At 35.0% G+C, this 14,638-nt stretch overlaps 1 pseudogene across 1 annotated transcript; it reads right to left on the reverse strand.

The window, feature by feature from the left end:
* Positions 1-5,714: 5,714 nt before the first annotated feature.
* Positions 5,715-13,919, reverse strand: LOC306886747 (enolase 4-like; annotated as a pseudogene). Its single transcript has 12 exons — positions 13,745-13,919; positions 13,419-13,547; positions 11,358-11,614; positions 10,398-10,652; positions 9,296-9,424; positions 9,089-9,160; positions 7,290-7,448; positions 7,031-7,156; positions 6,728-6,920; positions 6,507-6,553; positions 5,884-6,001; positions 5,715-5,803 (listed from the first exon to the last, which is right to left on the reverse strand). The product of its transcript is annotated as an enolase 4-like (transcript).
* Positions 13,920-14,638: the final 719 nt, after the last annotated feature.

A 14,638-nucleotide genomic window follows, 5' to 3' on the forward strand; every position in this document is an offset into this window, starting at 1 on the left:
AGCATATTAGAATGATTTCTGAAGCTTTGCCATCACATGAATAAATTATATTTTAAAATGTATTAAAATAGAAAACAGTTATTTTATATTGCAATTATATTCCACAGTATTACTGTTTTATCAACAACAACAAAAATACAGCCTCATGAGCATTTTTTTTATAAAATAGTTTGCAATTTTTTTGAAACAATGAAAAACCCTTTCTTTTGAATGGTAGTGTACGTGCCACATACAAGAAACTGTCAGTATGAAGGAAGTAATTGCAAGAAATCTCAGATATTATGGTAATTACTATAGCAAATTTGAGCATACTTTGGGATAAAATCTGAGATTTCAGGATAACTCCAATATTCTTCACAAACCAAATTATCTAAACTGTCAGTCCACAAATACATTTAGCTTTCTACTATTATGGCATGTCAAAAAGTTGGGTCTGTTTTCCCTTCTTTTGGGGAAAAAGTTGATACTTGAAAAGTGCTCAGAAATCCATGAAGTCTCCGGAGCTGTGAAAGACCCTAAAAAATGAATTCTGTTTGGAACAAACATATTAGTCACGCTGTATTAACCTGAGAACATTTAAACATCTACAAGTGGTATAATGTGTTTGATTTTCTTGGCTTTGAAGGACTTTGAATGTCAGTGAGTGTTTAATAGTAGTGAAACGAAATCCCCTCCGACCCACTGTCTACCTTGGCTGGACAGTTTTCACTGAACAAAGTCATTGACACATGCTTTGTGTGAGAAGCGTTTCTAGAGGGGCGTTGGTGACTAGCCTTTAACATCTGCCAACCTAATGTGTTCTCAAATGGCTTTGGCTAGACTAGTATTAACCTTCTAATGTCCCGCTCGGTAATTACAAGGCACTGATGTGAACTTATCCCCCTTTTAACAATATTTTTACTGTTTCATGAACCTGGATCATTTTTCAGGTTCAGCACTGGTCTTTCAAAGAATTGGCGTTTTCACCAACAGTATATAAGAGAAGCAATTTTGGGTCGTCAATCACACAAAACTATTATTCCTGAGACAAATTTTTTTAATAACAGACAATGAATTGATGTTATTTCTACATGTATTGACTGAGCTGTAATGAAATGTGTTGTTATTTTTCACATTGTTGACATGCCGACATGACAATAACATGCATAAAGCAGTTTAGTTTAAATGGGTGGCTTAAGTGAAGCATTTTGAAAGCATGTATAGTCAAATCATGATTACTATTTTGTTCAAATAACACAAATTCTATTATAAAAAAACTGATAATGACATTTTAATGCACCTCAGAACTTTGACTGTAGAATTATATAAGTTAATATTGTTTTTTGAAAGACATCTTTAATGCTCACCAAGGCTGCATATTTCAAAAATACAGTTAAAAAAGTAATATTGTGTAATATTATTAGTTTACTGTTTAAATGACAGTAATATATTGTCAAAGCTGAATCGGCATCATTACTCCAGTCTTCAGTGTCACATCCTTCAGAAATGCTTGTAGAAAACCATGATTCATTTTTTCAGGATTCTGGTTAATAGAAAGTTCAAAAGAGCAGTATTTATTTGAAATAAAAACGTTTTGTAAAATTCTAAAATGTTTTAACTGTCATATTTTGATCAATTTAATGGAGCCTAGCTGATAAAATAATTTATATTAAAAAACAATTGTATTGCCGTAAAATTTTGGATGATAGTGTTAGTATGCATAAAAATAATTGAATAAATGAAAACATTTAAAGTATATAAGGTCTTTTAGACCTTGATGAAGGCCTTTTTTATAGTCCGCAAGGCTGGAAAATAATTTTGGATGGGTTTAAAGCATCGGCTTTTGACTTGTGGTCAGTGATGAAGTGTTCTTTGTCCGCTTCTATCTTCTACATTTCTCATTGTCTAATGTAAATTTGATCCTTGCAATTTTGTATCTCTCCTCATCCAGGCCACAGAGAAGCATTTTATTCTGGCCAAATCGCACTCTAGATCAGATTTACATAAATGCAGTGACGTTTGTCATGCCTCGTTACACAACAAGATTTCATTGCCTCCGGTGAGCTGCAGCTGCTGTGTTGTTGTTGTGCTGTGAAACAGGAGATGTGTGTGTCTGCGCTGAGGCTCAGCGACGCCTTTCCACTGCTTTCACACACTTAGGCACAATTTCCATTGCGGCTTAGAGCTCTTCATAGGGTTAAATCTTCCCGGACACAAGATGAAACTTTATTCCCTCTCACTCACTCACTCACTCTCTCCCCTTTTCTCTTTTTTTTTTTACTCTGTTCCTCACCTGACCCTGGCCTGCAGCAGAGAATAACACACACTGTACACTCCAATTCAAGGCTGTGTTTGAGAAGCGTTTTATAAATGTGTTAGTGTGGACTGTCATTGTGTTTTGCTCGAGGACCTTTCCCACTTCGCTTCCTGTCATCTCTACACTGTCCTGTCATAATAAAAGCAAAAACACCAGATTTAAAATTTAAATATCTTTTGTATAGGCAATAAGTATTATTACTATACATATATTTGTTAATGTTATTTGTTTCTATACAATACATGTTAATGTTCAGTTAAATAAAAATGACATCTTATGACTGGCTGACATTGTACATTAAATGGTAAAATATATTTGTTTATATATGAAGAGTTCATTTGCAAAAACAGATCCTTTTTTAACAATTTTCAAAAATCATGTTTTTTCATGGTGCATTCCAATTAATCTCAATCAAACTGCAGTTGGGTTATTTTGATTAGGTTAAAAAATACCAAAAAATACAGCTAACTAACTAACACACTAACACTAACTAACTAACACACTAAAGACGTTTTACATTTTAAAAACCAGAGTTATCCGTTTTTGCAAATGAACTCTTCATATATATATATAAGCAAACGTGTATGAGGATTTTTATTTCAAATTGGCTTTTTTATCAGGCTCCTATAAAAATTTCATTGGACATTTTTGAAAATAATAATAATAACCTAATAACCTTTTATTTGCCATCAAAGTGAAATTACTAAATGTAAACATAGGAGCCTAGTAAAAATGCTCATTTAAAAGAAAAAGGCTCAGAAAAATCTCAGAATGACTTTTTGCCTTTTTTTTTTTTTAGAGGTTACATTTAAAATTAGTTAACATGAACATACTTCTAAATCATTTTTTAATATTAATATCAACATTTACTAAGACATTATTAAAATCTAAATTTATATCTGTTAATATTGGTATTATATTACCATAACGAACCTGAGACATTAACTAACAATGAACAGTTAACAAAGATTAATAAACATTGCTTGTTGTTAATAAGCAAAACTCAGGGTTCAGCCGTTCAGGACTATATGAGCAAATGGTGTTGTCAGGATGGATTATTGATTTCACATTTGCAAATGCCTGTTTTTTAAGATTTTCTAAATCAAAATCTCACTAGACATTACTGTAGAGCTTTATACAAGGCAACTAATATTGCTAATATTAGTTGTTAGTTAATGTATAAACTAATGTTAACTGGGACCTGATCGTAGAGGGTTACTTTTATTATTATCATTATGATCATTTTTATTATTGGATTTATGTGCGACCCTAAATCTAGATGTGGAAGAGATCACAAACTAGGATCATAAACATTCTAGCATCTAGATCCTTTTAGAGTGAGGTTTTCTATGAGTTTCATCTCCACTCCCCAACAGCACTCAAAACACAGTCAATAATCGACTCTCATTTTTACTAGCTCTTCTGTCCCACACGTAGTATATTTTTATTTGTTGACATTTCCGGTTCAGCATTTGTTGAAGATGCGAGGTGTAAATGAGTAGATATCTTGCTCAATTGCAGTCTTCTGGTCTGCGTGTTTTTCTTAATCGATGTACTATAAACATTCTGTCAATCTCAACGAGCTTGTTGTAATCATAAAACTCCACGCTGGGCTGTTGCTCTGCTGCTGTTTGTCTTTCTTATGTTTGCTTTTTATCGTGTTCTGTAACACTTGTCCTGCACTTGTTTCGAAACCATAGTCAAGCAACACAAAAACCTCTATTGACAGAACCACAATTTAGAGCCCAGCTTGTGTGTGTAAAATGCTTAATTTAGCCTGTTTTGTTAGTCATTTTGTTTATTTTTCAGAATGATTGCCTGGTAGGGAGCCACAGTAACTTGTAATGCTGGTCTCAAATCTCTCTGTCTCTCTGCGGATGCCCCCAGCACCCCCTCCACTCCCGCCGCGTGCAAATAGCTGTTTTTATTTTATTTTTATACAGATGTCACCCATTGTACACTTTCAAAATGCTGTCCAATCTGCATCATGCAAGTTTGGTGTATTTTGAGGGCTTTGTTTCTCTCCCTAAAAGTTGCAATGCTAGTAAATTCATGATTTCTATAAATCAATTAAGAGGTAAACAAGATAACGAAGATGTTGTGAGTTGATTAGGAGCTGAATGTGTCACATTCTTGTGCTCTGTAGTTTCGCAGCACAGCTGTGGGTTTGTGTTTTCTCTCACTTGTTAACACAAAACAGTCCATTCATACTCTTTCACACAAACACATAAACAGACACAAACACTTGTATGAAGCGGACACTGCTGCCCTTTTGAACAGGCTGGATAATTGGCCCCATTCAGTCACTGTGTGTGTGTGTGTATTTGTGTGTGTCAGGATCTGTTGTCTGTATATAGTGAGGAGAGGATGTGGAGAAGGAAGTGATGGGTTGTTTTATGCCTCTTCATCATTGAAGAATAGCTTTGATTTCTCTAAAAGCCTGTCTGTGTCGGGGGGAGACAAGAGGAGGACGGAGTTCACTGTCTGAGATTTTGGGAATTGCAGAGGCATTTTAGAATTAAAAACAATAATAGCATATATATCGTTTATATACTTAAATATGTTATTAAATTCATAAATTATGTATTTAAATCTGAGGTGAAGTTAATATTTCACAGGGTATATATATATATATATATATATATATATATATATATGTATTATATAATAAAAATAATATATGTGACCCTGGACCACAAAACCAGTCATAAGCAGCACGTATATATTTGTAGCAATAGCCAACAATACTTTGTATGGGTCAAAATTATCTATTTTTCTTTTCTGCCAAAAATCATTAGGATATTAAAGATCATGTTCCATGAAGTTATTCTACTGTAAATATCAAATCTAAATTTTTATGCATTGCTAAGAACGTCATTTGGACAACTTTAAAGGCGATTTTCAAAAAACATTTGCACCCTCAGTATGTAGTATAGTAAATATAATTTAAATTTGTGATTTTTCTCTTACAGGTAAATCTGGAGCACATGGAATGAAAGTCTTCAGGAAGGAAAATACTAACACATTACACACACACAGACAATTAACTTAATTTTGTGGACAATCACACAAAATAATTATATGGTGGCATATCCCACATATTTCCATTATATGTGGAAATGTTCACAGTAACTACTGTGAAAAAATTTAAATGCATTAAAAATTGTGGGTGGGCTTTATATAAAAACATGTTTATGCTTATTTAATGTTTTTTTTATGTATAAACCATCTATACGCACTAAAGCATATCACATAGAAATATGGTGCATGTGATGAGTCAGTTTACATGTTTACAATCTTGCACTAAAAAGATATTTTGATGTGAATTGTAATTAATATGCATTTTGTTGTCATGCAGTCAGGTCAGACAAACCCTACTGTGATAATGTCAGGCAGACAGACAGGAGATGAAGTCACATCAAGTAGAGATGGTCACAGAGTCATAGCCACTTCCGGAGTTAAGTGTTTCGGAAAGATCTGACAGAGGCTGTTTTTTTTCTCTAGCATCTGAAAAACACAAAGGTACTATACAGTGTTTTCTTAATATGCTACTTAATAGCACTTGCCATTATGTGAGAGAGCCTTACCCAGGATCGCCTCCTGCTCCAGTTCCTCTTCTATCGCCAACAGACGATTGTATTTGTCCATTCTTTCTCCTCCTCTCAACCCGCCCAGTTTGAGAAAGGACACGCCTGACCCTACAGCCTTTAAACACACACATACGGTGAGGTCCACAAGACAGAAACTGTGACTCAAAATCTAATTAAACCTAAAAAGTTTTTGGATTTTGAAAAATGTAAAACAAATTAAATGAAGAAATATTTAAGATTCTCCATTACAGGTCACTAATCAAATCAGCTAAATTCTGACATTCGTGTTAATTTTAGTAGTTTTTTTTTTTTTGTTCAAATTATCCTATAACAATATAGTTTGTAATTAAAAAATTTCTACTAAATTAGAAAAATTATTACTCTCAGTTCTTTGGACTCAATCATACATTTGGTTTGTGTTCAGCAACACATTTAATCTATGGTATGATAAAAATGTAATTTTATGAGCTGCATCAGTTGTTTGACTGGCATGTTCATTGGCACATATTCAGGAACTAAATTAATCTAATTTCACTATTTATTTTTATATTTTTATCAAAAGACTTGATCGGAGACTGCATGCCACTGAGAAAGGAATTCCCTAAAAAAAATCAACCTATCAGGTCAACAACTGATGTATCGCCACTGCCTGAAGCCAGCATCGTCTCTGCATCTCAGTGTGCATAGGGAAGAGTTACATACTTATTACAGTTAATATATTTAGACTTTGATGTAATGCTTTTGCAAATTTTTGTCAAAGTGACTATGCCAGAACACACAGTGAGCACTTAGATTTGAGTAAAGCACTCTTTCGTTCTGTTTGCTCATGTTTGGAGCCTACCTTTCTGCTCTGCTATGCTTTGTATAAGGTCAGAGATGGTCATATCACTGTGGTGCCTAATAATGACCCTGGTGACCCCAGGTGGGAGGGGTTTCGCTTCACTCCAGCGATGACAGAGATTGGATGCAGCATCAGCAATCAGGCAGCATGACTGACCAATCACTGAAGCCAACCTCTCCCACTGATCTACATCCTAAACTCAGATACACGCTGTCAGTTCAACCAGATGAGCTGACATTTGGTACACTAGTATTGCTTTATACCAATAAAAAGGGATAAATGCATGTTTTTTTTAAATCTCACCTCTTTCCTGAAAGGATCAATGAGGGATGTGATCACAGGATATTTATTAATCAGACCCTCGTACATGTCCACCAATTCATCTGGGGATTTGTGACAGCCTGACATCACCTCATACTTCCCGCGTGACTAGAAGACAGCAAGAGAAACATTTAAAATGGTTAATGTATATTATGTAAACTTTCATTTTAAACATTTGCAGTACTTGTTTTGAGTGAATGTGAGAATAATAATTTCCCTGTTCTGTCTTCCCATCACTCACATAGTCCATCAGGCCGTATGCTGCACAGTTTATAGCCAAGTGCAAGTCTGAACCCAGAGGCAATGCTAGGTTAGCACATGCCTCTGTGACCAGATCAAGAGCCTGTTCTGGATGTTCAAACCCCACCTGTAACGCTCCCTCTTCTGATACACCTATAGGCTGAAAGACAGGAATGTCATACATCATAATGAAATACTGGCAACATATGGCAAAACAGAAATGGTTCTGAAAAGTTACAGACAGTATACTAGCTTGAGACCATTATCTTGATTGTTATTAGAGTTAACACAGAATTACTTTACATACACTACCGTTCAAAATTTGGGGGTTAGTAAGTTTTTTGTTTTTTTTAACGGTTGCTGTTTTTGAAAGAAGTCTGTTATGCTAAACAAAACATGATCCTTCAGAAATTCTAAAATGCTGATTTGGTGTTCAAGAAACTCACAGATTGCTGTGGCAAATGTTAAAATATATAAAAAATTGTGCATGGGCTTTATTATTTATTCATTCATTCACACGTTTATCATTATTCAATAATGTTCTTTGTCATGTATAGGAACTAAATATTTCATAGGATTGTGATGGATGAGATGAATCAGTTTACATGTTTATTCTTGCATTCAAAAATATATTTTGATGTAAATTATAATTACTATTAATTTAAAAACTTTTTAATTTTGTTGTCATGAAAACAGGTCAGACAAGCCTGTATTGAGGCCTGTTTATTTAATTCAGAACCGACTTCTTTCAAAAGAAACATTTTAATTTTAATTAATATGATCAATGTTGAGAACAATTGTGCTGCTTAATATTTTTGTGAAAACTGTGATACATTTTCTTCAGGATTCTGTGATGAATTTTAAGCTCAAGATATCAGCATTTATTTGAAATATAAATATTTTGTAACATTATAAATGTCTTTACTGTCACTTTTGATCAAATGAATGCATCTAAATATAAAACATTCAAATCTTAGACACCAAATTTCTGAATGGATATGTAGCATTTACTCTTTTATATTTATTTCACAGTTTGTGTAAATATAGCCAAAATGGTTGTCTAATTTGCATATTAATATGTAATGATAACTGCAGAAACAATACATTTACTTTTCTTCTTTCCATAAAATTGACCTTTTGATGTCAGACATTTTTAAAAAACAAAGAGAGGCAGTAATCACACCCTATCTCTAAAAAGCCCAGGATGTCCTCTTCTACAAGGTATATCTACGGCATGTATGGTTTTAGAGAAATTGATGAAAAGCAAATTACACCAATTGCTGGATCCCAGGAGGTTATACCAGAAAATCGTACGTTTGTGTGTTTACTGGGAGATGATATCCCATTGATAATCCATTATGCATCCTTCCAGAAGCCATTCCTGCACTTCTGGCAGAATTCAGTTCTACCTGTGAATAAAACTCACCTGAACAAGCTCAACTGAAAACAAGGGTACGTTAGAACTAAACCAAACCCAGCACTCCTACCCTATGTTATGAAAGTCTTTACAGAGGCTATAACATAACTTGCTCTGAGGTTCCCACAATGCATAGTGCACCAGTAATAGTCTCCCCTCTAAACATAAATATATATTTAAAAAACATGCTGTTAAGTGGTTCAATCGCCATTCATAAGCCCTGCACGTGATTGAGGCCTGTTTATTTCATTCAGATGGTGATGTGCGGATAATTACCCCATCAAAGCATAAAAAAACAAACTGCTTGATGCTTTTGTGTGAGCCAGAGCATAGAACATTATGTCCCTTTGTCAAAGAGTCAAACCCTATGAGAGCATCCTTACCCCAGCTTTATACGCAAATCCATTCAAAACTCTCATCATTTCACACTGCAGCTCAAGGCCCATGCCAATGACCTGCAAGGCCAACACACACACACTAAAGATAAGCAGTATGGAGACTGGAGCAGTCAGCAAAGCATTAACACTTCTGTGCTGAAAACAGCCTACTTTACTAAAAGAGTGTTTGTTTGTGTTTAAGTGTTTTTATACTTCTCTGACTCTTTGTGATGAGCTGGGCATGAGGATGACCTCCTCCAGCAGGTTGAGTTTACCCGCAGAGTCCTTTCCACAGCTCAGAATTGTAATCATGGGCACAGGCAGGTGCATCTCACTCTGAGCCTAAAGCGGTTCAAAGGAAATGAGGAAGAGGATAAAAGGAGTTTTACATCAGTATAGTGTTCAGTGTATTTCTATCTAATAAGTCAGTACATAAGTCTTCTCCCGTAATGCAATTCTTCAAGTACTCAAGTTAATTTGATGATTAACATGCATGATGTGTCTATGTATTTACATACACTTTAAAAGTTTGTTTCTTCATTGGAACAGATTCTTGAGAAATTGCATCACTTGTTCACTAATGGATCCTCTGCAGTGAATGGGTGCCGTCAAAGTGAGATAAAACAGTAATCCACTCTTTTGAAGTAAAAAGTTGTGTGTTTATGAGAACTTGAATATGTTCACATGGCTTTTCACTTTATAAGACATACATTGAAGGAATGGAGTCTTCTGGATTATTGTGATGTTTTTATCAACTGTTTGGACTCTCATTCTGACGGCACCCATTCACTGCAGAGGATCCATTGATGAGCAAGTGCTGTAATGCTAAATTTCTCCAAATCCTTTCCAATGAGGAAACAAACTAATCTACATCTTGGATGGTTAATTTTCTTTTAATGCTTTTATTTAACAAGGGCGCATTAAATTGATCAAAAGTGACAGTAAAGACATTTAGAATTTCAAATGAATACTGTTCATTTGAATTTTCTGTAAATCAAAGAATCCTGAAAAAACTGCAGAATGAATGAATGCATGTTTAGGCAGAACAGCTTTCAACATTGAAGATGATAACACAAAACGTTTCTTGAGCACTAAATAAGCATATTCGAATGAATGTGAAGGATCAAGGCTGGAATAATTTGGCTTTGCTGTCACATGAATAAATCACATTTTAAAATAGAAAAGTTATAAATTTTAAAGTCATATGTCACAACATTACTGTTTTTACTGTATCTTTGATTAAATAAACAGCCTTTGTGAGCATAAAAGTGAGTATAAAATCTTACCAACTCCCAACTTATGAATGGTATTTTACCTGTGGGACTCTGACTGATGTGATATGTTGGTATAAGGGTTCTCCTAGAAGTCTGGCAGCAGTTTTTGCCACAGCCAAAGAAACCACACCCACTGCCGTAGCCCCTGGCAGCTGTGGCACTGGGGTCTCTGCAGGAGGGAGGGGCTTCTCTGTGCTGTTTACTTTTTTACCTGAATATAAAAACAGTGATGGCAGAAGAAAGTGCAGGGGATGGAGAGGTCAGTGAAGGATCAGCACTATATTGTCTTATATCATCTAAATCTTAAAGGAGAGCTGAAGCATCAAAGTTTTCTGTTCCTGATTATTTCTCTAGCAAAAATGTCCAATAATGGTGGGGTTACGGAGATTAAGTGAGAAGCATTTAACTGAGCGTGCGATGTCGACATTGCAGCCACCACATGAGAAGACCCACTCCATGCAGTATAAAACAGCTTTTTCTAGGCCACTGATATAACTGAATGCCATCATTTTAAACTGATTTTTCAAAAGTACTATTCATTTCTGTAGAGGTAAAAGGTTTTTAAAAGTATAAAAGGTTACCTGGGGCACCTTTAAATCTGCATACCCTTGATTTTTTCTAAGATTTCAAGAAAGTCTGGATTCAGTGAAAAGGTGAAAACAGTGTCACCGTCACAAAGAATGATGCACATGTGATTCAGTACAAGCTGCTAATGTATCTGAGAGCAGCTCCCAGTAGGCTTTCTATGAAACAGAGAAGTGTGGAGTCCTTCAGACTGCTTTTACAACAGGTCTCAGATCAGTGCGATGACAGGATATTGGCTGGAATCCTGTCTTTGAATCCCACAGGGTTTTTTTTTTACTTGCTGCACTGAGATGGGTTGTTGTCCTCCTGTGGCATCCTCACTTAACCTGACTCTGATCCATCTACTATTCTGATGTATTTATTGTGTGACCTCAAATTATGTAACATCAGTGATGTTTTACTGTGCAGCTAAATACCCTTTAAAAATATTATTAAAGTGTTCTTTGAGTGATGCTTGTGTATTTTGCGATCATCTGAGTAGTTTGTCTACATTAGTTTGATCAGTGGGGTTGAAGCCTTGCAGCATTGGACTGAGATGCTCTCTGATCCACTTCAGAGCTGTTGTGATGGACAGACGTTGCTGGTTGCTGTTAGAAAATGCCTCCCCTGACTCTACCACATCATCAGCCTCCAGACCATCACTAGGGCCACTCATCACTGCACTGCACACCACCTGTGATTTACACAAAAAGCCATTGAAAATGTGCCCACATAATGAATTCTTCTGTATTGTATTTGGAAAATCTGATATATTTATTCAATTCTATTGTAGACTTGTTCAATTATTGTTCAGATTCAATTCATTTTAATCAGCTAACTAAACTATTTGACAAAGTAAGCAGTGTTATTTTCGTAATATTTATATACTGTTATAGTATTTATTAATATTTTAAATTAGTTATTTTATATGTTAAGTTTTAATTTATATATACAAAGTGTTTTAATGTGCTTTTGACTGAGTTTCATGACTTTTTAATATTTCTCTATAACTAATTTTTATTCAGTTTTACATGTAGTAATTTTAGTAATTTAACTTCAACCTATTTCAGGTATTACCAAGGCAAAATATATTATTTGTAGTTTTTAATGTTATTTATGTATGTATGTATGTATTTGTTTGTTTGTCTATTAAATTATTATTATTATTAGTTTTGCTTTTTTACTTACCAAAAATATTATTTAATAGTTTTAGATTTACTAAAACTATTTTTAAACTGTTTTTAATGTTTAGAAAAAGAAAATAGAAATTAAAATTATTTCCAGGGGCCAAATATTGCAATGGAATATAATAAAAACATTTATTTGCACACACACACTGCATGACATTTCAGCTTAAAATTCTTGAGCTCATTATAGGAGGATGGATTCTGATTGGCTGTCAACGTTTGTATCATTCATCAGCTGGAAAAAATCATTCTGAAAGTGATTCCAATTATATTGTTTCTCTGTGCCTTTATCCTTATAGTTGTGTTGTGAACTCTGCTATTCTTTAATATTGAGAACGATTTTAAGAACTATATCTTTATTGTTATCTTTATAGTTATCATTCCTGGAGTGAACCTTTTAAAAAAATGTATACAGCTGTTTCTTCTAAAATGAATGAATCAAGAGGCTCATGGTCGGGAATATAAGCCATTTCAAAATTTAAGACTGAAAAGACCAAGGTCTAAATATAACAATCTGTACATGAAGTTCACCACTTCATCTTTGTGTTTCAATGTCAAAATGTGTGGATTTCACATTGAAAACAATGCATTTCTTGCACCATAAGAGGAGCAGTAAATATTCTCTGCAAAGATGAATGTTTTTGTGTTGGACTAATGCTAAAGCAAGGATCAGAAGACAGAAAGCTCTGTTAAAAAGTGTGACATTATGTTCCAGCACTGCCCAAACACTGATATGAATCTCAGCTCTCCCAGCTCATGCCTACAGCCGGCCTGTTCCCTGTCCCAATGTATTACTGTCATAATCACTAAATGTGCCAAACTAAAACAGCAGCACTCTCAACTGCAATATGGCCATGCCAGTAGGCATAATGCTTACTTAGCGAACATAAACAGAGTGATAGAGAGAAGGCAAAACAGATGGAGAATGAGAGTCAGAGAGTGATCTGATGCTCATGATTGATTGTGAGGCACGTGCGTCACAGTACAAGCGCACGTGCTCTCCTACTCTAATTGTTCTGTGTTGTTTGTGTGTGTGCATGAGTATGTGGACATGCTGTGACCTAAATTCATCGTGTCACTACAAATTTCTCCTGCGAACTGTTCAGCAAGGTGCAAATGGCACGAGGTGAAAGGTTACAGGGCGAACAGCTTCCAGTTTCTCATAACCATCAAAACAGAGGCACTTAGATCTGATATCCACCTTGTTGCCTACAAAAATCAACGTTAATTTCATTATTTTAGGACTACTTACTAGAGACAAATTAATCACTGCTCTGCAATGTAGGAAACGTGGATGATTTCAGAAAATACCTTTTCTTCATTTCTGATGATGCAGTACACTTGGGTCTTAACTGCTGTTAATCCTCTTCCATCAAACACCCCTCTTCCGGTGATTTTACTAATCACAGGAGTATAGGAGAGACTGGAAAAATAGTTCGCCTGAAAAGAGCAGAGGGCAGTTATTGATTTCAGTTCATTATGTTGGTCTGTAATTATGGGGATCTGACCAACATCAATACTGACTTCATTCTGGTGGAATTACAAGACGCGATGGCAGAATTGTCATTTATAATTCTACAACAGGTGTAATTATAATTCTAAAATAAAATGTTTAAGCGTAACGTTAGGTATGTTACCAGATAACCATAGATATCATCCGGCTTCTGCCAAAACATCTCGTTCAGGACGTTTTCTATCTTCTGAGGAACCCCGTTGGCCCTGTAATTACTCTGCGGCCTTGTTCTTTAAGTCGTAAAACTCCTGGTCCTCTTTTGATACTTTACTATGGCTCAGGAATGCTTTATATGACATGTTTGTTTAGTTCACGACAGAACTTCCACATTTGTTTACAGTCCTTCGCTGTCATGTGCGCGTCCTCGCAGGCTTTGTTGATGATCTGCGGTTGCTCGGCAACCTCAGAAGTAACACAGAGAGAACTGAGTCTGCGGTTCTCTTTCAGAACGCATTTAATTGGAACGCTTTCGGGACCTGTTGTTCCTTTGACAAGCCTTAAATTAATTTAATAATAAACCTAATAACGTATTATCAGACTTCGCATATTTAAGACGAAAAAAATGTTACACACACCCGCAGAAAAGAGAGTAAATTAGCACGTCGTATTTACAATTAATATAGACTAAAATATGACCCTGGACCACAAAACCAGTCTTAAGTGTCAATTTTTCGAAATTGAAATTTATACATCATCATTGTTATGATAGGACAATATTTGGGCGAGATACAACTATTTGAAAATCTGGAATCTGAGGGTGCAAAAAAAATCTAAATATTGAGGGGAAAAAAACGCCTTTAAAGTGGTCCAAATTAAGCCATGCATATTACTAATCAAAAAATGAAGTTTTGATATATTTACAGTAGGAAATTCACTAAATGTGGAACATGATCTTCACTTAATATCCTAATGATTTTTGGCATAGGCTAAAAGAAAAATTGATAATTTTGACCAATACAATGTATTTTTGGCTATTGCTACAAATATAGCCTACCACAGCGACTTAAGACTGGTTTTG

This window comes from Barbus barbus (assembly GCF_936440315.1).
Source record: "Barbus barbus genome assembly, chromosome: 20".
In the NCBI taxonomy this organism is placed as follows: domain Eukaryota; kingdom Metazoa; phylum Chordata; class Actinopteri; order Cypriniformes; family Cyprinidae; genus Barbus; species Barbus barbus.